Here is a 25488-nt window from a genome sequence, read left to right as displayed (position 1 = left end):
TGTGTTCCCTTTGTCAAGCTGTAATAAGTAGGGGTAAGGACGTTAACCACCTCGGAACATCCTCCCTTATACGTCACCTGCAGCGCATTCATAATAAGTCAGTGACAAGTTCAAAAACTTTGGGTGACAGCGGAAGCAGTCCACTGACCAGTAAATCCCTTCCTCTTGTAACCAAGCTCACGCAAACCACCCCACCAACTCCCTCAGTGTCAATTTCCTCCTTCCCCAGGAATGCCAATAGTCCTGCAGGCCATGTCACTGGCAATTCTGACGATTCCTCTCCTGCCTGGGATTCCTCCGATGCATCCTTGCGTGTAACGCCTACTGCTGCTGGCGCTGCTGTTGTTGCTGCTGGGAGTCGATGGTCATCCCAGAGGGGAAGTCGTAAGCCCACTTGTACTACTTCCAGTAAGCAATTGACTGTTCAACAGTCCTTTGCGAGGAAGATGAAATATCACAGCAGTCATCCTGCTGCAAAGCGGATAACTGAGGCCTTGACAACTATGTTGGTGTTAGACGTGCGTCCGGTATCCGCCGTTAGTTCACAGGGAACTAGACAATTTATTGAGGCAGTGTGCCCCCGTTACCAAATACCATCTAGGTTCCACTTCTCTAGGCAGGCGATACCGAGAATGTACACGGACGTCAGAAAAAGACTCACCAGTGTCCTAAAAAATGCAGTTGTACCCAATGTCCACTTAACCACGGACATGTGGACAAGTGGAGCAGGGCAGGGTCAGGACTATATGACTGTGACAGCCCACTGGGTAGATGTATGGACTCCCGCCGCAAGAACAGCAGCGGCGGCACCAGTAGCAGCATCTCGCAAACGCCAACTCTTTCCTAGGCAGGCTACGCTTTGTATCACCGCTTTCCAGAATACGCACACAGCTGAAAACCTCTTACGGCAACTGAGGAAGATCATCGCGGAATGGCTTACCCCAATTGGACTCTCCTGTGGATTTGTGGCATCGGACAACGCCAGCAATATTGTGTGTGCATTAAATATGGGCAAATTCCAGCACGTCCCATGTTTTGCACATACCTTGAATTTGGTGGTGCAGAATTTTTTAAAAAACGACAGGGGCGTGCAAGAGATGCTGTCGGTGGCCAGAAGAATTGCGGGACACTTTCGGCGTACAGGCACCACGTACAGAAGACTGGAGCACCACCAAAAACTACTGAACCTGCCCTGCCATCATCTGAAGCAAGAAGTGGTAACGAGGTGGAATTCAACCCTCTATATGCTTCAGAGGTTGGAGGAGCAGCAAAAGGCCATTCAAGCCTATACAATTGAGCACGATATAGTAGGTGGAATGCACCTGTCTCAAGCGCAGTGGAGAATGATTTCAACGTTGTGCGTACGAGGTTACATCCAGAAAATGTGGAGAAGATGATGTTCATTAAAATGAATTATAATCAATTCCTCCGCGGAGACATTGACCAGCAGCAATTGCCTCCACAAAGTACACAGGGAGCTGAGATGGTGGATTCCAGTGGGGACGAATTGATAATCTGTGAGGAGGGGGATGTACACGGTGATATATCGGAGGGTGATGATGAGGTGGACATCTTGCCTCTGTAGAGCCAGTTTGTGCAAGGAGAGATTAATTGCTTCTTTTTGGGGGGGGGTCCAAACCAACCCGTCATATCAGTCACAGTCGTGTGGCAGACCCTGTCACTGAAATGATGGGTTGGTTAAAGTGTGCATGTCCTGTTTTGTTTATACAACATAAGGGTGGGTGGGAGGGCCCAAGGACAATTCCATCTTGCACCTCTTTTTTCTTTTCTTTTTCTTTGCATCATGTGCTGATTGGGGAGGTTTTTTTGGAAGGGACATCCTGCGTGACACTGCAGTGCCACTCCTAAATGGGCCCGGTGTTTGTGTCGGCCACTAGGGTCGCTAATCTTACTCACACAGTCAGCTACCTCATTGCGCCTCTTTTTTTCTTTGCGTCATGTGCTGTTTGGGGAGGGTTTTTTGGAAGGGACATCCTGCGTGACACTGCAGTGCCACTCCTAGATGGGCCCGGTGTTTGTGTCGGCCACTAGGGTCGCTAATCTTACTCACACAGCTACCTCATTGCGCCTCTTTTTTTCTTTGCGTCATGTGCTGTTTGGGGAGGGTTTTTTGGAAGGGACATCCTGCGTGACACTGCAGTGCCACTCCTAGATGGGCCCGGTGTTTGTGTCGGCCACTAGGGTCGCTAATCTTACTCACACAGCTACCTCATTGCGCCTCTTTTTTTCTTTGCGTCATGTGCTGTTTGGGGAGGGTTTTTTGGAAGGGCCATCCTGCGTGACACTGCAGTGCCACTCCTAGATGGGCCCGGTGTTTGTGTCGGCCACTAGGGTCGCTAATCTTACTCACACAGCTACCTCATTGCGCCTCTTTTTTTCTTTGCGTCATGTGCTGTTTGGGGAGGGTTTTTTGGAAGGGACATCCTGCGTGACACTGCAGTGCCACTCCTAGATGGGCCCGGTGTTTGTGTCGGCCACTAGGGTCGCTTATCTTACTCACACAGCGACCTCGGTGCAAATTTTAGGACTAAAAATAATATTGTGAGGTGTGAGGTATTCAGAATAGACTGAAAATGAGTGTAAATTATGGTTTTTGAGGTTAATAATACTTTGGGATCAAAATGACCCCCAAATTCTATGATTTAAGCTGTTTTTTAGTGTTTTTTGAAAAAAACACCCGAATCCAAAACACACCCGAATCCGACAAAAAAAATTCGGTGAGGTTTTGCCAAAACGCGTTCGAACCCAAAACACGGCCGCGGAACCGAACCCAAAACCAAAACACAAAACCCGAAAAATTTCAGGCGCTCATCTCTAATGTTTAGACGTTACCCCTTTTCTGGCTTGGATCAGGGTAGGAATTACCCAATCCGGAATGCCTTTCCTGTTCTGGTTCTGTTCTTGTGAACCAGCAGTTGCTAGTTTTCTGGGTTTACCTCTATTGCCTTTGATGACCGTAGAACAGGCATTCCCAACCACGGTCCTCAAGGCACACCAACAGTGCAGGTTTTAGTGATATCCAGGCTGCAGCACTGATGGTTAAATCAAAATAACTGAGCTAATTAAGTCCCCTGTGCTGAAGCCTGGATATCACTAAAACCTGCACTGTTAGTGTGCCTTGAGGACCGTGGTTGGGAATGCCTGCCATAGAAGAACCTTTTGTCTTGTTTTTAAATTTCGCTGTCCGAAAGGACTGCAGAGTTGGAGCAGTGTAGGATTTTCTAGCTGGGGGAGCTGCGGAAGGAAGCTATATAGACTTACCCACCGTAGCCTTGGATATTCACGTATCCAGCACATCTCCAAAGAGGGCTTCACCTGTGAAAGTTAGGCTTTCCACGTCCTTCCTGGTATCTGCCTCCGCTGTCCAGTGGCGTAGCCACAAGCCCCTGCATGCTGACACTGCCATGGCAGTGGTGTGTGCATTGAGTAAACTAATTTCCTTTATGGCCTCCACCATAAAGTTAGCAGAATCCTGTATATGCTGTAGGAGTAAAATGATCTCCCCCGTGGAAAAGGAATCTAACCCGTCAATTAGATTACCCAACCATTTAGCAATGGCCCTAGAGACACTCACAAGCTATAGTGGGTCTCTGGGCCACCCCCGCAGCTGTGTAAAGAGATTTGAGAGTGGTCTCAATCTTGCGGTCTGCAGCATACTTCAAGGAAGCTGCACCAGGAACAGGTAAAACTATCTTACATGACAGCCTAGAAACTGATGTGTCAACTATCGGTGGGTTTTCACATTTTTTCCTATCATCCTGAGGGAACGGGAAGGACGTGAGTAACCGTTTTGGGACCTGAAACTTCTTGTAAGGATTTAGCCAAGTTGCTTCAAATAGGGAATTTAATTCCTTAGATGCAGGGAAAGTAGCTGTGGATTTCTTTTTTATATTAAAATAAGATTACTCATCTTCCTCTGTCACTTTGTCAGGGATGTGCAGGACATCTCTAATAGCTTCTATCAGGGTCTGTATTCCCTGTGACAAAGCTGCATCCCCCCCTCCCGCTTCCACCTCACCCTCCTCTGGGTCTAATACATTATCATCATCGGTATCAGCCTGCATGATTTGGGCCAGAGTACGCTACTGTGGACAAATAGTAGGGGTCTGAGACACTGGAATAACCACTGAATCTCTATTCATCAGGTCATATACAGATTGCCTTAAGTATTGTGTCTCCTTCTCATTTTGGGATAATTTATTTGAAATATTTGAAATCATCCCTTTTAATGAATCTAACCATACTGGTTCAGATCCACTAGCCTGAGAATGTGTACTATTCTGAGTACATGGCCGTGATCCCCCAGATTGAGAAAAACACTCTGCTGTGCATGATACACACTCCTTTGATATAGTAAATGTGAAAGAAAATACACACACACACACGAAATTAGGGTAAAACACAGTTAACCCACACAGAGTCCTCTATGGAGAGAGAGAGAGAGAGAGAGAGAGAGAGAGAGAGAGTATATTGGAGCCAACCACACAGCGCCCCTATAGTAAAAGTACAAATTCAGCTGGGTCACAAACTAAGTACCCTTAATAGGGTTTAGTACACCAAATATTGCTCCCCCCCTTTGCTATGACCCCCTGGTACCGCTGAGGTGCTCTGGAGTCCTTGTGGAAGATCTGCACTTCCCTGTTAGTCTGTCTGTGTTCAGCTGCAGAGGGAAAATGGCGCTGGTGAGCTGATGGATCCACTGATAGTGAAGCCCCACCCCCTTAATGGTGCGCGGTCTTCCCGATTTTTTTATACTGGCTGAGGTAATTTCTGTCCTACAATGGTTAAAACCCCTGTAGAAGCGCTGCCAGTGTGGGTACATGGATGTTTTGGCTTCAGCTCGCCCCTCACAACGGAAAACACACACCCACATCCACACCCTGTATGCCTCTGAAGCCTGGAGCCGCAGCCTGCTTTCAGCGCAGCGCTCCTACCCTTGTGCCACCATTACAGCTGGCGACCCGCTAACCAGGACGCCGGCCACCTGCTCACCACTCTTCATTCTTCTGGCTCTGTTAGGGGTGGCGTGTTGCGGGTCTGTATGTTCGCCATGGTGGGGCTTGCGAATAGGACCCTCAGGAGCTTAGTGTCCTGTCAGCGGGGAATGGGACCATTAACCCTAGGGAGGTTGGTCAGTCCCCCCCCCCCCCCTAAGTCCCACGAAGCAGGCAGGCTGGTGCTCCTCCGGAATCTGGTAGCATAGAGGGAGGGGCCAGAGGGAGGAGCCAGCCCACACTATCAATTTCTTAAAGTGCCCATGGCTCCTAGTGGACCCGTCTATACCCCATGGTACTAATGTGAACCCCAGTATCCTCTAGGACGTAAGAGAAATTTTATATATATATATATATATATATTCACACACATTCAAATAGGATCATCAGTGCTATTTTCTCTTATTTGTTTATAAGGCACTCTGTGGCAGATGTATGAAAAATGTCCTACCGGACGTTATGTGCCTGCTGTCGTTTCACAACATTATCGTGGTGATATGCCCTTCCTTTCCGCCACAATGTATTATGAGCGTGCTTGCAGATGTGGGAGGGCGTTATGTCACCTGTCCCGTGATATGCCTTCTCCCACATCGGCTAAGCCGCTAGAAGTTGTCGGCATCGAGAGAGATGTCCATGAACAATAAAGTTTTATTGCCCCCCCCCACGCACACAAAAAAAAAAAAAAGAGGATAGGTAAATGAATGCACACATCGCCAGGCTGGGGGATGCATCCCACTTAAGTGCAGTTAGGAGCCGAAGACTGCCAGGAGCAGCAATAATACATTGCCTCCCTGCATCATCTCACACTGAGGATAGCGGGTAAGCGGGAAGCGGCGGAGGCGCGCTGCAGATACTACACACTACGCCATTCATACATTCCAGTGCTCCGCTAATAGCAGGCTTACAGTGCACTATAGCCAAGATAAACCACAGCGCACTTTCATACATCTTCACCAATGATCCCTATGGCGACATGCATTTTTCAAATAAGGTTTCTTGTGGCCACTTAATATGGAACTAGGGACATGCGGTGAGGTAAATGACTCAGGATGCACTGGCTAGTACCAGAGACAGATTTACACACTACATATGAGCCAAAGGGTTCATGTGGGCATTATACACAGGTGCATCAGTATAAACTCCTGTAAATTTGGTGAGTTTTGATCAGAGATATGCGGAAAGACAGGTGCCTCACCTGCCATAGACTCTTTAACCTCCAGAGTTTTGACTATAAAAATGATTAGAATAATGCAAAGAAGATATTTCATACATATTCTTTGTATTTTTCATAAACTTTATACAGTCAAAACTCTGGCACAAATGTTAGTATGACAGGAAAGGCTCTGCCTCACCCCACCGCACGTCACTGGTAGAATATAATACCATCCCTGAAAGTTTCACTGTGTTTTCATCAACAAGCAGATCTTACTGAACAATAACTGCAACAATGCCAGGCGCAGTAGTACACATCCATTTTAATGCTGCGCTAATCGGGCTGGATTCTAATGTTATTCCCCTGCTCCCGGACGTGATTGCGCCAGCTGGCGGTATTCTAATGTTACTGCAGATGAGCGTGACAAGTTAATTTCAGCTCGTTACCCCTGGAGGTAGCGAGTTGAAATGTGATTAAGGAGACCCGTTTCGGCGCCCAAATGGGTCTTTTCACTATCGCACCCATTAGTTTAGTGTGCCTAAACCTGGCTGCACTGGGCGCGATAAGAGCGATAACGGGGGTCATTTGAATATCGCCCCTCTATCTCCCATCACTTTAGACGGGAGATAGGGGGCACGTTAAGATTTGAATCCCCCCCCCCCCCATAGATGTTACTTTTCCCAATCTCCCTGAAAGGCTTTTTCAAAAGAAGGTAAGTATGTCTAATGTCAACATTATGAATGTTGACATTGTCACTAGCTAAATAATATTCTGAACCCCAAAACATATGCACAACTCTCTTGTATTTTGAGAAATACACCTAGCATACAACAATATGTGGAGCTTTGTTGTTACCTGTAGACTCAGAATAAAGAATGGGTACCAGGTGTGCAGTAGAGAAACTTGCAAGTGGTAGGCCCAGGTGCAAATATATAGGGTGAGGGGATAGAGTCATAGATGATGATTGGGGTATAGCGGAAGGCAGTGGGTGGTGGGGAGAGGCGGTAGGTGGCAACCAGTGACTGGGGAGGCAGAGGGTGGCAATGGGTGATAGGGGAGGCAGAGGGTGGTGGGGAGCAACAGAGGATGGTAGTGTGTGACTGGGGAGGCAGTGGGTGACAGGGTAAGAAAGATGGTGAATGGGATAGGCAGCGGGTGAATGGGGAGGCAAAGGGTGACTGGGAGAGATAGTGGATGACTGAGAGAGGCAGCGGGTTGTAGAGAGAGGTAGTGGGTAAATGGGGACAGTGAGTGACAGGAAGAGGCAGAGGATGGCAGGGAGTGACTGGGAGGCAGTGGAAAACAGGGAGAGGCAGTGTGGTGGCTGGCAGGGGCACTCGGTTACACACTGTAGTGAATAACAAGTCAGCTCCTGTTATTTTTCAAACACAGTCCGTGACCTGGAAATGAGAGCCTAGTACATTATCTGTCTCCAAGCTTTCACACATATCTCCCTGTGACAGTCACAGTGTGACAAAACATAGGTTTACTTACTGCTGTGTGTAGATGGCTCTGTATAATCACCTCCCCCCTGGCCGCCTATAACCAGTCATTGCATTTATGAACCTGTGTGGTAGAGATGAGCGCCTGAAATTTTTCGGGTTTTGTGTTTTGGTTTTGGGTTCGGTTCCGCGGCCGTGTTTTGGGTTCGAACGCGTTTTGGCAAAACCTCACCGAATTATTTTTGTCGGATTCGGGTGTGTTTTGGATTCGGGTGTTTTTTTCCAAAAACACTAAAAAACAGCTTAAATCATAGAATTTGGGGGTCATTTTGATCCCAAAGTATTATTAACCTCAAAAACCATAATTTACACTCATTTTCAGTCTATTCTGAATACCTCACACCTCACAATATTATTTTTAGTCCTAAAATTTGCACCGAGGTCGCTGTGTGAGTAAGATAAGCGACCCTAGTGGCCGACACAAACACCGGGCCCATCTAGGAGTGGCACTGCAGTGTCACGCAGGATGTCCCTTCCAAAAAACCCTCCCCAAACAGCACATGACGCAAAGAAAAAAAGAGGCGCAATGAGGTAGCTGTGTGAGTAAGATTAGCGACCCTAGTGGCCGACACAAACACCGGGCCCATCTAGGAGTGGCACTGCAGTGTCACGCAGGATGTCCCTTCCAAAAAACCCTCCCCAAACAGCACATGACGCAAAGAAAAAAAGAGGCGCAATGAGGTAGCTGTGTGAGTAAGATTAGCGACCCTAGTGGCCGACACAAACACCGGGCCCATCTAGGAGTGGCACTGCAGTGTCACGCAGGATGGCCCTTCCAAAAAACCCTCCCCAAACAGCACATGACGCAAAGAAAAAAAGAGGCGCAATGAGGTAGCTGACTGTGTGAGTAAGATTAGCGACCCTAGTGGCCGACACAAACACCGGGCCCATCTAGGAGTGGCACTGCAGTGTCACGCAGGATGTCCCTTCCAAAAAACCCTCCCCAAACAGCACATGACGCAAAGAAAAAAAGAGGCGCAATGAGGTAGCTGTGTGAGTAAGATTAGCGACCCTAGTGGCCGACACAAACACCGGGCCCATCTAGGAGTGGCACTGCAGTGTCACGCAGGATGTCCCTTCCAAAAAACCCTCCCCAAACAGCACATGACGCAAAGAAAAAAAGAGGCGCAATGAGGTAGCTGTGTGAGTAAGATTAGCGACCCTAGTGGCCGACACAAACACCGGGCACATCTAGGAGTGGCACTGCAGTGTCACGCAGGATGTCCCTTCCAAAAAACCCTCCCCAAACAGCACATGACGCAAAGAAAAAAAGAGGCGCAATGAGGTAGCTGTGTGAGTAAGATTAGCGACCCTAGTGGCCGACACAAACACCGGGCCCATCTAGGAGTGGCACTGCAGTGTCACGCAGGATGTCCCTTCCAAAAAACCCTCCCCAATCAGCACATGATGCAAAGAAAAAGAAAAGAAAAAAGAGGTGCAAGATGGAATTGTCCTTGGGCCCTCCCACCCACCCTTATGTTGTATAAACAAAACAGGACATGCACACTTTAACCAACCCATCATTTCAGTGACAGGGTCTGCCACACGACTGTGACTGATATGACGGGTTGGTTTGGACCCCCCCCAAAAAAGAAGCAATTAATCTCTCCTTGCACAAACTGGCTCTACAGAGGCAAGATGTCCACCTCATCTTCACCCTCCGATATATCACCGTGTACATCCCCCTCCTCACAGATTATCAATTCGTCCCCACTGGAATCCACCATCTCAGCTCCCTGTGTACTTTGTGGAGGCAATTGCTGCTGGTCAATGTCTCCGCGGAGGAATTGATTATAATTCATTTTAATGAACATCATCTTCTCCACATTTTCTGGATGTAACCTCGTACGCCGATTGCTGACAAGGTGAGCGGCGGCACTAAACACTCTTTCGGAGTACACACTTGTGGGAGGGCAACTTAGGTAGAATAAAGCCAGTTTGTGCAAGGGCCTCCAAATTGCCTCTTTTTCCTGCCAGTATAAGTACGGACTGTGTGACGTGCCTACTTGGATGCGGTCACTCATATAATCCTCCACCATTCTATCAATGTTGAGAGAATCATATGCAGTGACAGTAGACGACATGTCCGTAATCGTTGTCAGGTCCTTCAGTCCGGACCAGATGTCAGCATCAGCAGTCGCTCCAGACTGCCCTGCATCACCGCCAGCGGGTGGGCTCGGAATTCTGAGCCTTTTCCTCGCACCCCCAGTTGCGGGAGAATGTGAAGGAGGAGATGTTGACAGGTCGCGTTCCGCTTGACTTGACAATTTTGTCACCAGCAGGTCTTTCAACCCCAGCAGACCTGTGTCTGCCGGAAAGAGAGATCCAAGGTAGGCTTTAAATCTAGGATCGAGCACGGTGGCCAAAATGTAGTGCTCTGATTTCAACAGATTGACCACCCGTGAATCCTTGTTAAGCGAATTAAGGGCTGCATCCACAAGTCCCACATGCCTAGCGGAATCGCTCCCTTTTAGCTCCTTCTTCAATGCCTCCAGCTTCTTCTGCAAAAGCCTGATGAGGGGAATGACCTGACTCAGGCTGGCAGTGTCTGAACTGACTTCACGTGTGGCAAGTTCAAAGGGCATCAGAACCTTGCACAACGTTGAAATCATTCTCCACTGCACTTGAGACAGGTGCATTCCATCTCCTATATCGTGCTCAATTGTATAGGCTTGAATGGCCTTTTGCTGCTCCTCCAACCTCTGAAGCATATAGAGGGTTGAATTCCACCTCGTTACCACTTCTTGCTTCAGATGATGGCAGGGCAGGTTCAGTAGTTTTTGGTGGTGCTCCAGTCTTCTGTACGTGGTGCCTGTACGCCGAAAGTGTCCCGCAATTTTTCTGGCCACCGACAGCATCTCTTGCACGCCCCTGTCGTTTTTTAAAAAATTCTGCACCACCAAATTCAAGGTATGTGCAAAACATGGGACGTGCTGGAATTTGCCCATATTTAATGCACACACAATATTGCTGGCGTTGTCCGATGCCACAAATCCACAGGAGAGTCCAATTGGGGTAAGCCATTCCGCGATGATCTTCCTCAGTTGCCGTAAGAGGTTTTCAGCTGTGTGCGTATTCTGGAAAGCGGTGATACAAAGCGTAGCCTGCCTAGGAAAGAGTTGGCGTTTGCGAGATGCTGCTACTGGTGCCGCCGCTGCTGTTCTTGCGGCGGGAGTCCATACATCTACCCAGTGGGCTGTCACAGTCATATAGTCCTGACCCTGCCCTGCTCCACTTGTCCACATGTCCGTGGTTAAGTGGACATTGGGTACAACTGCATTTTTTAGGAGACTGGTGAGTCTTTTTCTGACGTCCGTGTACATTCTCGGTATCGCCTGCCTAGAGAAGTGGAACCTAGATGGTATTTGGTAACGGGGGCACACTGCCTCAATAAATTGTCTAGTTCCCTGTGAACTAACGGCGGATACCGGACGCACGTCTAACACCAACATAGTTGTCAAGGACTCAGTTATCCGCTTTGCAGTAGGATGACTGCTGTGATATTTCATCTTCCTCGCAAAGGACTGTTGAACAGTCAATTGCTTACTGGAAGTAGTACAAGTGGGCTTACGACTTCCCCTCTGGGATGACCATCGACTCCCAGCGGCAACAACAGCAGCGCCAGCAGCAGTAGGCGTTACACGCAAGGATGCATCGGAGGAATCCCAGGCAGGAGAGGACTCGTCAGACTTGCCAGTGACATGGCCTGCAGGACTATTGGCATTCCTGGGGAAGGAGGAAATTGACACTGAGGGAGTTGGTGGGGTGGTTTGCGTGAGCTTGGTTACAAGAGGAAGGGATTTACTGGTCAGTGGACTGCTTCCGCTGTCACCCAAAGTTTTTGAACTTGTCACTGACTTATTATGAATGCGCTGCAGGTGACGTATAAGGGAGGATGTTCCGAGGTGGTTAACGTCCTTACCCCTACTTATTACAGCTTGACAAAGGGAACACACGGCTTGACACCTGTTGTCCGCATTTCTGGTGAAATACCTCCACACCGAAGAGCTGATTTTTTTGGTATTTTCACCTGGCATGTCAACGGCCATATTCCTCCCACGGACAACAGGTGTCTCCCCGGGTGCCTGACTTAAACAAACCACCTCACCATCAGAATCCTCCTGGTCAATTTCCTCCCCAGCGCCAGCAACACCCATATCCTCCTCATCCTGGTGTACTTCAACACTGACATCTTCAATCTGACTATCAGGAACTGGACTGCGGGTGCTCCTTCCAGCACTTGCAGGGGGCGTGCAAATGGTGGAAGGCGCGTGCTCTTCACGTCCACTGTTGGGAAGGTCAGGCATCGCAACCGACACAATTGGACTCTCCTTGTGGATTTGGGATTTCAAAGAACGCACAGTTCTTTGCGGTGCTTTTGCCAGCTTGAGTCTTTTCAGTTTTCTAGCGAGAGGCTGAGTGCTTCCATCCTCATGTGAAGCTGAACCACTAGCCATGAACATAGGCCAGGGCCTCAGCCGTTCCTTGCCACTCCGTGTGGTAAATGGCATATTGGCAAGTTTACGCTTCTCCTCCGACAATTTTATTTTAGGTTTTGGAGTCCTTTTTTTACTGATATTTGGTGTTTTGGTTTTGACATGCTCTGTACTATGCCATTGGGCATCGGCCTTGGCAGACGACGTTGCTGGCATTTCATCGTCTCGGCCATGACTAGTGGCAGCAGCTTCAGCACGAGGTGGAAGTGGATCTTGATCTTTCCCTAATTTTGGAACCTCAACATTTTTGTTCTCCATATTTTAATAGGCACAACTAAAAGGCACCTCAGGTAAACAATGGAGATGGATGGATTGGATACTAGTATACAATTATGGACGGGCTGCCGAGTGCCGACACAGAGGTAGCCACAGCCGTGAACTACCGCACTGTACTGTGTCTGCTGCTAATATATAGACTGGTTGATAAAGAGATAGTATACTCGTAACTAGTATGTATGTATAAAGAAAGAAAAAAAAACCACGGTTAGGTGGTATATACAATTATGGACGGGCTGCCGAGTGCCGACACAGAGGTAGCCACAGCCGTGAACTACCGCACTGTACTGTGTCTGCTGCTAATATATAGACTGGTTGATAAAGAGATAGTATACTCGTAACTAGTATGTATGTATAAAGAAAGAAAAAAAAACCACGGTTAGGTGGTATATACAATTATGGACGGGCTGCCGAGTGCCGACACAGAGGTAGCCACAGCCGTGAACTACCGCACTGTACTGTGTCTGCTGCTAATATATAGACTGGTTGATAAAGAGATAGTATACTCGTAACTAGTATGTATGTATAAAGAAAGAAAAAAAAACCACGGTTAGGTGGTATATACAATTATGGACGGGCTGCCGAGTGCCGACACAGAGGTAGCCACAGCCGTGAACTACCGCACTGTACTGTGTCTGCTGCTAATATATAGACTGGTTGATAAAGAGATAGTATACTCGTAACTAGTATGTATGTATAAAGAAAGAAAAAAAAACCACGGTTAGGTGGTATATACAATTATGGACGGGCTGCCGAGTGCCGACACAGAGGTAGCCACAGCCGTGAACTACCGCACTGTACTGTGTCTGCTGCTAATATATAGACTGGTTGATAAAGAGATAGTATACTCGTAACTAGTATGTATGTATAAAGAAAGAAAAAAAAACCACGGTTAGGTGGTATATACAATTATGGACGGGCTGCCGAGTGCCGACACAGAGGTAGCCACAGCCGTGAACTACCGCACTGTACTGTGTCTGCTGCTAATATATAGACTGGTTGATAAAGAGATAGTATACTCGTAACTAGTATGTATGTATAAAGAAAGAAAAAAAAACCACGGTTAGGTGGTATATACAATTATGGACGGGCTGCCGAGTGCCGACACAGAGGTAGCCACAGCCGTGAACTACCGCACTGTACTGTGTCTGCTGCTAATATATAGACTGGTTGATAAAGAGATAGTATACTCGTAACTAGTATGTATGTATAAAGAAAGAAAAAAAAACCACGGTTAGGTGGTATATACAATTATGGACGGGCTGCCGAGTGCCGACACAGAGGTAGCCACAGCCGTGAACTACCGCACTGTACTGTGTCTGCTGCTAATATATAGACTGGTTGATAAAGAGATAGTATACTCGTAACTAGTATGTATGTATAAAGAAAGAAAAAAAAACCACGGTTAGGTCACTGGTATATACAATTATGGACGGGCTGCCGAGTGCCGACACAGAGGTAGCCACAGCCGTGAACTACCGCACTGTACTGTGTCTGCTGCTAATATATAGACTGGTTGATAAAGAGATAGTATACTCGTAACTAGTATGTATGTATAAAGAAAGAAAAAAAAACCACGGTTAGGTGGTATATACAATTATGGACGGGCTGCCGAGTGCCGACACAGAGGTAGCCACAGCCGTGAACTACCGCACTGTACTGTGTCTGCTGCTAATATATAGACTGGTTGATAAAGAGATAGTATACTCGTAACTAGTATGTATGTATAAAGAAAGAAAAAAAAACCACGGTTAGGTGGTATATACAATTATGGACGGGCTGCCGAGTGCCGACACAGAGGTAGCCACAGCCGTGAACTACCGCACTGTACTGTGTCTGCTGCTAATATATAGACTGGTTGATAAAGAGATAGTATACTCGTAACTAGTATGTATGTATAAAGAAAGAAAAAAAAACCACGGTTAGGTGGTATATACAATTATGGACGGGCTGCCGAGTGCCGACACAGAGGTAGCCACAGCCGTGAACTACCGCACTGTACTGTGTCTGCTGCTAATATATAGACTGGTTGATAAAGAGATAGTATACTCGTAACTAGTATGTATGTATAAAGAAAGAAAAAAAAACCACGGTTAGGTCACTGGTATATACAATTATGGACGGGCTGCCGAGTGCCGACACAGAGGTAGCCACAGCCGTGAACTACCGCACTGTACTGTGTCTGCTGCTAATATATAGACTGGTTGATAAAGAGATAGTATACTCGTAACTAGTATGTATGTATAAAGAAAGAAAAAAAAACCACGGTTAGGTCACTGGTATATACAATTATGGACGGGCTGCCGAGTGCCGACACAGAGGTAGCCACAGCCGTGAACTACCGCACTGTACTGTGTCTGCTGCTAATATAGACTGGTTGATAAAGAGATAGTATACTACTAATATTATATACTGGTGGTCAGGTCACTGGTCACTAGTCACACTGGCAGTGGCACTCCTGCAGCAAAAGTGTGCACTGTTTAATTTTAATACAATATTATGTACTCCTGGCTCCTGCTATAACCTATAACTGGCACTGCAGTAGTGCTCCCCAGTCTCCCCCACAATTATAAGCTGTGTGAGCTGAGCAGTCAGACAGATATATAATATATATAGATGATGCAGCACACTGGCCTGAGCCTGAGCAGTGCACACAGATATGGTATGTATGTGACTGAGTCACTGTGTGCTGTGTATCGCTTTTTTCAGGCAGAGAACGGATTATAAATAAAAGTGGTGGTCACTGGTCACTATCAGCAAAACTCTGCACTGTACACTACTGAGTACTCCTAATGCTCCCCAAAATTAGTAAATCAAGTGTCTAAACGGAGAGGACGCCAGCCACGTCCTCTCCCTATCAATCTCAATGCACGTGTGAAAATGGCGGCGACGCGCGGCTCCTTATATAGAATCCGAGTCTCGCGATAGAATCCGAGCCTCGCGAGAATCCGACAGCGTCATGATGACGTTCGGGCGCGCTCGGGTTAACCGAGCAAGGCGGGAAGATCCGAGTCGCTCGGACCCGTGAAAAAAAACATGAAGTTCTGGCGGGTTCGGATTCAGAGAAACCGAACCCGCTCATCTCTACTGTGTGGCTGATGGTTACACCCCAAATATACCCTTCTTCAGATACTGTGTGCAACTGAACATATGTATGCTCCCCACTAACTTATAGCCCTTTTCCCCATGCTACACATCCAGACTGTCTGAAACAGACTCCATTTGTCCTCCCATCCCTATAACCCCTGCATATGCCACCATGTGTGACCTCACGATCATGGTCATGGAGCAGAGCGCAGGCCACATACCTGAGAGCTGGGCCTGGAACCCGCGCTTCCCACCAGCATCAATTGAAGGTCCATGCCTCTGCCTGCCTGGGACTTGACAGTCAGCACCCAGTCCCAATCACTCAAATGACAGACAGGAGCAGCAGAGGAGAGATGAGGGTAGGCGAGGCATCGATGTTGATGGTGGCACAAACCATTGATGGTTATCTATGCAGTGTGGTGCGATTGTTATTCTTGCAAATGTGTAGCGGCTGGCTCAGCTTCTGACTGACAGCAGTGGACGCGGCTAAGCTATGAATGACAGCTCAGTTTGTGAAAGAGGTGACACCCCATTCGAGGCTCTTACAGTGTAATGCTGGGCACCCACTAAACAATGGGGGTCATTCCGAGTTGTTCGCTCGGTAAATTTCTTTGCATCGCAGCGATTTTCCGCTTAGTGCGCATGCGCAATGTTCGCACTGCGACTGCGCCAAGTAAATTTGCTATGAAGTTAGGTATTTTACTCACGGCTTTTTCTTCGTTCAGGCGATCGTAATGTGATTGACAGGAAGTGGGTGTTACTGGGCGGAAACAGGACGTTTTATGGGCGTGTGGGAAAAAACGCTACCGTTTCCGGAAAAAACGCAGGAGTGGCCGGAGAAACGGGGCAGTGTCTGGGCGAACGCTGGGTGTGTTTGTGACGTCAAACCAGGAACGACAAGCACTGAACTGATCGCAGATGCCGAGTAAGGTTGAAGTTACTCAGAAACTGCTACGAGGTGTGTAATCGCAATATTGCGAATACATCGTTCGCAATTTTAAGATGCTAAGATTCACTCCCAGTAGGCGGCGGCTTAGCATGAGCAAATCTGCTAAAATCCACTTGCGAGCGAACAACTCGGAATGACCCCCAATGTGTGTACCCAGCGATGGCATGATGCAATGGCACAATACATCCCGCTGTCTGTACACACTGCATGATGCAGTGGATGATGGTGCGATGTATCGTTGCCTGACGCACTTAACATGCATGCCATTGATCCCTGGGTCATCCCATTGGGCATGCAGCACGCCTGACAGTACGACCCAGGGAACAACACACAGGAGCGTGTGATCACGGGTGCACCCTGAGCACTGTGGCCGATATATTGTTCCAATCTGCGTCAGAACAATATATTGTCCATTTAATCGCCAGGTGTATAACCGGCTTTAGAGCTAGGGGCGACGCAGGGCTGCTGGCTGACAGCCTAGCAGCTCTGTACAACATTAGCAGCTCTGAAAATGACAGCAAAAAAACCAAAACATCGGGCATACAGCGACCATCGATGGCATTAACCATCTGGTTCTCTGCCATCGATGGTAAAAGTATTCAACATCGGTCATATTATTATTATTGCATTTTATTTATAGGGCGCCACAAGTGTTTCGCAGCGCCGTACAAAGGACAGCACAGGGAGACAAAACTTAGCATTACAGTAAATAAATAACAAAAATAGAGTACAGGTAACAAAGAGCACCACAATCCTCAAAACACTTACATGTAAGTAGCGAGGGAATAATCACCGTACTACTTGGGGCTGGCGGCCCACAGATAAACCAAAATGGTTTTGAATCATTGATGGCCATCCATAGGAGAGGCCCACCTGCCCTTCCTCCACCGGCCAGACCACATACTCTCCTCTTCATCGCAGCCCACAGAGAGCTGGCTTACTAATGAGTCTCTCAGTCTGACTCATGTAGTTGATAGCTGAGGACTTCTTCACAGCGGCGAGCCCCCGATGCAATGACCAGCTGCACTGATACTAGTGCCGCCCCTGCAGGTGTACGCCTTTCATAAGGGAAACAGAGGTTGTATTGTCATGCTCTTTCTATTGATAGAAATATTTGTGATGATTTTTGCCACCTTCAGCGACAAACAGTTCCAGTAACTAACATGAGTGTACTCGTAAAATTAGGTACAATTGTTAACTATGGAATTTCACTTGGCCCAGTCCAAATACATGACATGAGTGGCAGGAATCAGGGCATCTTGGTGTCTGAGCACACAGTCTGCATAAAATGTGCCCCGGGGCATAGGGAGGGCGCTTCCGGTGGAGCTCGAGCTCCAGGCACCCAAGACAGTACAGGGCGCCGCAGCTCGACTTCGCCGGAACCTCCGCCTGGCCGCACGCAGCTCGCAGCCGCAGCTATCAGTCACTGACAGCTGAGAGCCTGAGCTGCGTCAGCTCTCTGCCTGCCTGCCTCCCTCCTTCCCTCCGCGCTCCGTGACTTGCGTGTGGCGTCGTGACCTCACACGCACGGGTGTCAGATAGGCGGAGACGCGGCCAGACTCAAAGGGACTGCGGAGACGGAGCAGCAGCAGCGGCAGCAGCAGTCGGGAAGCAGGAACGGGGCAGGTGAGTATTGTTTTTTTGGTTATTGTTTATCTTTAGTGTTTGTAAGCGGTGCTACCAGGGGGCACAGCTACAGGGGGCACAAACTAGGGGGCACAGCTACAGGGGGCACAACTACTGGGGTCACAGCTACTGGGGTCACAACTACTGGGGGCATAACTACTGGGGGCATAACTACTGGGGTCACAGCTACTGGGGTCACAACTACTGGGGGCAAATCTACAGGGGGCACAACACTACTGGGGGCACAACTACTCTGGTCACAGCTACAGGTCTCACATCTACAGGGGGCACAGCTACAGGGGGCACAACTACTCCGGGCACAGCTACAGGGGGCACATCTACTGGTGGCAAATCTACAGGGGGCACAACTACTGGGGACAAATCTCCAGGGGGCACAACTACTGGGACCATAACTACAGGGGGCATACCTGTGGCCACACCCCTTTCCTTCCATATGAAGCTACACTCCTATTTTTTTCCGCGTGCCTTCGGCGCGTACTATGCTTGACCTATGGGTATGTGTGTGGAGGGGGGGCGCCAAAGGAAGCTTTCGCCCTGGATGCCACAAGGTCTAGAACCGGCCCTGGTGACCACGTCCCAAATTCAGTACAGGGGAGGGGTGCGCCGAAACATACCTTGCTCCAGGCACCATGACACCTTGCTACACCTCTGAATGTGCCTACTGCCAGCCTCTACCCATCAGCACCGCAGTGATAAGTAACTGATCAAATAGAACGTCCTGCCATTTGCATTGGCTGTTGTTATATGGCACTAGGATTTGCTATAGAGTTATTTCTTCAACGAATCAATGACAAACCGCATCCACTTTGCGGCACACAAACACTTTATACCACTGACTGGAGACTGCTCAGCTGCTATTAGCAAGTTATGTGCTATTGAGCAGAAAAGCCTTTTATACTGTATACTTAGAGCTGTTCTGAGACCGTTGTGCTGTATGGAGAAGAGATATGCAATGAGCCAAATGGTTTTTTTTCTGTGAAAAATAAAAACTAAAAACAAACAAATCTGCATTTCACAACATGTTGCAATATGTGAAGTGTTTTTCTTCCAGTGTTTAATAACATGTCTACGGAAACAGTCTGTTCCGTTTTTTTCCCTGGGTCTTAATTTACAAACAAATGAAAGAGTAGTAAATAAAATGATATTTATTATCATGTGCTTATCGTATGTTGGATAATATTTCCGTAAACTATAGCTATATATTGCAGCTTACAGAGGTCCCAACAGGTCCCCCTGGGGAAATGCGTCCTCTCCAGGGGAGGAACACAGATATCATGGCCATACACTGTGAGATATCTCATAGGGCCTAATTCAGACCTTCTCGCAAAAGCAAAATCTTTCTCTAATGGGCAAAACCATGTGCATTGCAGGTGTGCCAGATGTAACATGTGCAGGGAGTGTTAGATTATGGTGGGTTATTATGTTTCTGTGCAGGGTAAATACTGGCTGCTTTATTTTTACACTGCAGTTTAGATTTCAGTTTGATACACCCCACCCAAATCTAACTCTCTCTGCATATGTTATATTTGCCCCACCCCTGCAGTGCACATGGGCCCTCATTCCGAGTTGATCGCTCGCAAGGCGAATTTAGCAGAGTTGCTCACGCTAAGCCTACGCCTACTGGGAGTGTATCTTAGCTTCTTAAAATTGCGACCGATGTATTCGCAATATTGCGATTACAAACTACTTAGCAGTTTCAGAGTAGCTTCAGACTTACTCGGCATCTGCGTTCAGTTCAGTGCTTGTCGTTCCTGGTTTGACGTCATAAACACACCCAGCGTTCGCCCAGACACTCCCCCGTTTCTCCGGCCACTCCTGCGTTTTTTCTGGAAACGGTAGCGTTTTTATCCACACGCCCCGAAAACGCCGTGTTTCCGCCCAGTAACACCCATTTCCTGTCAATCACACTACGTTCGCCAGAGCGAAGAAAAAGCCGTGAGTAAAAATACTATCTTCATTGTAAAATTACTTGGCGCAGTCGCAGTGCGAATATTGCGCATGCGTACTAAGCGGAATTTCACTGCGATGCGAAGAAAATTACCGAGCGAACGACTCGGAATGAGGGCCATGGTTTTGCCCATTAGAGAAAAAGTTTGCTGTTGCGATCAGGTCTGAATTAGGCCCATAGTCACTTGGAGAGATGTATTACAGATTAGAAAAAGATAAAGCGGAGAGAGAACATGGAATTGATATCTCAAGCAGTGAAAGTAGTAGCAATGTGGACAAGATAAGTTGCCCATAGCAACCAATCAGCTTAGAGGTAGCATTTATCAAGTACGTTCTATAAAATGATAGGTAGAAGGCTAGAAGCTGATCACTTCTGCACGCCTTTCACTGCTTGATCAACCCCAATGTAACTACCAATCAGCTCCTGTCTTTTTTATTTATTTATTTGATTGTTTGGTGCTTTATCTCTCCAAGCTTTGATAATCTCCCTGAGTGTGCAGCCACAATATCTGCTGGTTTCAGGCTGTCAAGTGAAATGTCTGTTGGTCTGACAGGTGTTTCATTTTACAACGTATGCCCAGCACAACATGTGACATTCTGTAGAGTGTAGACCATAGCAGGTGCACAGGTATATTACCCATGTAAAGGCCAATACACACTAGAAGATATTTTCCATAGATATGAGCGATAATGACGGCTGTGAAAGATCAAATAGTGTGTACACAGCAAACGATGAACGATGCACGAACCCTCGTCGTTGGAAGCAAGTTGTCAGTCCATGCATGCAGCTCAATCCCCTTAATCCCAGCAGAGCAGATTGTTCATCGATTAAATCGTTTGGAGAAAAGCTCAGTGTGTACATCAATCTCGTTTGTCTGGGAGTTCAAGGGAAATTGCTCATCTTCCACATTGTTCATCTTTCAAGTCTTCTAGGGCACTGGTTCTCAAACTCGGTCCTCAGGACCCCACACGGTGCATGTTTTGTAGGTGCACAGGTGTATTAATTACTCACTGACACATTTTAAAAGGTCCACAGGTGGAGCTAATTATTTCACTTGTGATTCTGTGAGGAGACCTGCAAAACATGCACTGTGTGGGGTCCTAAGGAGTTTGAGAACCTGTGTTCTAGTGCAGTGGTTCTCAAACTCGGTCCTCAGGACCCCACACAGTGCATGTTTTGCAGGTAACCCAGCAAGTGCGCAGGTGTATTAATTACTCACTGACACATTTTAAAAGGTCCACAGGTGGAGCTAATTATTTCACTTGTAATTTTGTGAGGAGACCTGCAAAACTTGCACCGTGTGGCGTCCTGAGGACCGAGTTTGAGAACCTGTGTTCTAGTGTGTATGGGCCTTAAGATCCACAAGCATACCTCCCAACATGACCCTCTCCAGGAGGGACACAATGTATGATTGCCGGCACCTGTGTTGAACAGGTTAATGGATAAGAAAAGTGTTTCATCACAGGTGATGGCAATCATACATTAAGCGGAAAGTCCAGGAGCAGAGCACTCTGTCCCTCCTGGAGAGGGTCATGCTGAGAGGTATGCACAAGTGACCTGAAAAATATGAACTGTTTGGGGTTCTGAGGACTGAGCTTGAGAGCCACTGTTGAACACTACTTACACGGCCGGTCTGGCCTGCTGTGGGGACGGGAGAGGGGATCTCCAGTGGGCCTTCCTGCTTCGGAGCTGCACCCACTAGCGCTGGAGGGGGGGGAGGCACATGCAGCAGTGGGCTGGTCCCTATAGTGCTGCCTTTGGCCATACTACACAGGTCACTCACCTTTTGGTTACTACAGCAGCTGCTGTGTGCATGTAACGCTGAGGAGGGGGCAGGAACTCAGGAATTTCTCAGCTGTGCTCTGATTGGCTGAGTGTCACATCACACACAGTCACTCAGCCAATCAGAGCACAGACATGCCCCCATACTTTACTGCTCTACTGTGATTGGAGGAGCTGGTTGGGAGAGACATGGAAGTGCTGCTGTGTTGCTCTTCTGTGTCTGAGTGAGTTGTGTCTGCGGAGATTCACAGTCACATACCTCCCAACATGACCCTCTCCAGGAGGGACAGAATGCATCTGGACTTTCCTCTTAATTTATGATTGCTGGCACCTGTGTCATACCTCCCAACTTTCTTCTTACTGAAAGAGGGACACGCGAGAAGGGGGCAGGGCCTATGTAAAGAGGGCATGGCTATGCGGGAGGACCCGCGATCGCGAGCCACGCCCCCATTTTCATCAGTGAGGGGGCATGCCCAGCGCTCCGTGAGCTGCTGGCATGCCCCCTCTCCTCCTGTCTCCACTGAATAGACGCTGTGCGCACGCGCACAGCGTCTATTCACCGCTGTTCTGCTTATCAGAGCAGCGAGTGCAGGAGACTCCCAACTGCCCCCCACCCCCACCGCGGGAGGGACAGCGGGACAGTCCCAAAAAAACTGGACTTTCCCGCAAAAAATCGGGACAGTTGGGAGGTATGCTGTGTTGAACAGGTTACTGGATAAGAAAGGTGTTTCAGCACAGGTGCTGGCAATCATACATTAAGAGGGAAGTGCAGGAGCAGAGCATTCTATCCTTCCTGGAGAGGGTCATGTTGGGAGGTATGCAGTCACACTGTATGCTGGTCATTGGAACAACTCCACTAGAAGGTGAGTGCAATGTCCTGCAGCTGTGAGAGTAATGTCCTGCAGTCATACTGGCGTGAGTGCAATGTCCTACAGCCTTGGGAGTAATGCCCTGCAACTAAACTGGTGCACTCACACCAGTATAGCTGCAGGACATTACTCTGGGTGCTGCAGGACATTGTGCCATACTTACCTACTCTCCCGGAAGCTGCGGGAGGCTCCCGTTTTTTGGGGAAGCTCCCCGCACCCCCGGAAGAGTGGGCAGGTCTCCCGCATCCTGCTCGCACCCTAGTGATGCGAGCAGGATGGAGAGATTACCTCCTGCATTCGCGGGTTCCGTCGGGTGGAGAAGGTGTTAAAATGACGCAAATCACGTCATTTTAGCCCCGCCCCCTTCCCGCGAACACGCGAATTGCGGCATTTCCCGATGTGGGGGCGGGACTTAGTGATGTCACAGTCCGGCCCCACCCCCCGAAGACACCTGCAGCGTCTCCTCTCCGGGCTACTCCCGGAGAGGAGAAATCAAATGTAGGTAAGTATGCATTGTGCTAATACCAGTATGACTACAGTATAGTAAAACTGGGGGCAGGGCTACGATGATGCAATTCGATGGAAGTGGGTGTCAAGCGGGGGACATCCTCACTGTTACATCCTGCGCATTTTCAGCCAGTATTATCATCACAAAAAAGCAGCTGATTTCACAGGGCAGGTCACAATATAGAGATGTAAGTTTCCAGCTATAGTATGATCAGCATTGTATAAAGGGGTAAGAGGGGGGCTACGTCATTCTTACCTACTTTTGAAAAAGCATGTCAGGGAGATTATGAAAGTAACACCTATCAGTGCGGGCATGTACTGCTACGTCAGAGAGACGTGTCATGAAAATTACTTACATCCAAATGTAAATGAGCCTCAAAGCTAGTAAGATCTACTTGTTGAAAAGACTCTTATATTTTGCAGGATTTGTTTGTGTATTGTTTTACAAGAGGTTCCATATACTGTAAGTGGCCACAAGAAACCTTTAAAATGCATGTAGCCTTATAACTAATACAGGGAAATGGCGCTGATGATACCATTTAAATGTATGTATCTATGATTTCTTTTTTCAGGGAGATTGAGGGACCATTCAGGGAGTGAGGGAGATTGCTACTATTTCAGGGAGTCTCCTGCAGAATGAGGGAAGGTAGGCAACTATGGGCTACAATGACCCGCCCACCCCTGCCACACAACAACCCCTCTGCAGTGCTGATATTGGAAGGGGCATCCAAAATGTCGGCAAGTGTGTATATGTACGTTGACTTCTGCTGTATGTTGTTTTCTCTAATTCATATTAAAATAGTACAATGTAGCACTAACATTCTTTTGTTAAGACGCAGCGCTTCTCTATATTGCATCATTTTGGAGAATAAGGAACACAACAAAGGAAGCTACAAGCTTCCTAATTCTAACTGTCTCCTAGGTAACAAAAATGCTATACACAGAGGGGGTCATTCCGAGTTCATCGCACGTAGCAACATTTTGCTACTCGTGCGATCAACTTAATGCCGCCTATGGGGGAGTGTATTTTAGCATAGCAGGGCTGTGATCGCTTGTGCAGCCCTGCTATGATAAAAAAGGTTTCAAGCAAAACATGACTAGCCCTGCAGCTACTTACCCAGTGCAACGGATCCAGCGATGAAGGTCCCAGCTGTGACGTCAGACATCCGCCCTCCAAACACCTGGACACGCCTGCATTCGCCTTACCACGCCCGGGAAACGGTGAGTAGACGCTCCGCTGTCAATCTTCTTGTGATCGCGCCTGCAATCGCTTCCATCGGTCCTGGTGTCGTTGCCCGGCGATGGCTGTCGCTAGGCAACGATGCGCAATGCGGCCACTGCGCAGCCGCAGTTTCGACCCGTTCGCACCGCAGCGAAAAAACGCTGCGTGCGAATGGGTCGGAATGACCCCCAGAGTCAGGGATGGGGTGGTGAAGGAAAAGTTAAGGCCATTTATGACCTGAGATAGACGGGTGGTATTCATGTGACCGGCGGTCGGGAGACCGACAGTCACATGACCTCCTCCACCATCCCGACCGCTCACTATCCCAATGGTCGGCATGCCGACCAGCAGGGACTATTTCCACTCGTGGGTGTCCATGACACCCATAGAGTGGGAATAGAACCCGTGGCGACCGTAGGTCGCCACCGAGCCCGCAGCGTGGCGAGCGCAGTGAGCGCGCAAAGGGCTTGCTGCACTCGCCCCTCCCCACCAGGATCCCAGCGTCGGTATGCTGCCGGGATCCCGCCGTCGGTAAGCTGACCGGCGGTCTCCTGACCGCCGGTCAGCCATACTACACCCGAGATAGACAAATACACAGTAAATCAATGAAACTTATATAACAATAGCTTGACATGTTCTGCTTTAGCATTTGAGCAGTTTGGCCAATTTCAGCAGGCAACTAGTCTCGGATTTCGGGCTGCGGGATGTGGCTTTTACTATTTTCCACGACTTACAACTTACAAGCAATAATATTCTGTTTGTTATGTAAAATAATAACTGCACCCTCATTTAGCAATTCGCCATCAGTTGTCAGAAGACTTCAACTGCAGACCTCAAAAACAATGGTGTAAACCTAGCTCTGTTTAAAACATATTTGTGGAATGTTGTGTAATGAGAAAAACACAAGTATCATTTAGCTCGATGTAGTGCTTCTTCTATGCTTTGGAATGTGAAAAAATGGAGAGAAACAAAGAAAATTGTTCAAAAATGGCATTTTACAATCATTACCAGGATACCTGTCAAAACTAAATACTG

At 48.1% G+C, this 25488-nt stretch overlaps 1 protein-coding gene across 4 annotated transcripts in view; it reads right to left on the bottom strand.

The window, feature by feature from the left end:
* The window catches only part of PAPPA2 (pappalysin 2), a 560359-nt gene that overhangs the window by 371621 nt on the left and 163250 nt on the right, over nucleotides 1-25488 (bottom strand). Inside the window, exon 1 of one of the 4 annotated variants that reach the window (XM_063939707.1) lies at nucleotides 21857-21935. The exons of the other annotated variants lie outside the window; for them this stretch is intronic. The gene's annotated coding sequence lies outside the window, so the exon portion shown is untranslated. Of the gene's footprint in view, nucleotides 1-21856; nucleotides 21936-25488 lie in introns of those variants that run through there. 4 annotated transcript variants of the gene reach the window in all.

The sequence above is a fragment of the Pseudophryne corroboree genome, chromosome 9 (genome assembly GCF_028390025.1).
Source record: "Pseudophryne corroboree isolate aPseCor3 chromosome 9, aPseCor3.hap2, whole genome shotgun sequence".
Classification (NCBI taxonomy): Eukaryota; Metazoa; Chordata; class Amphibia; order Anura; family Myobatrachidae; genus Pseudophryne; species Pseudophryne corroboree.
The sequence above is the reverse complement of the archived record's forward strand: the minus strand, read 5'-3'. Positions and strand labels throughout refer to the sequence as shown.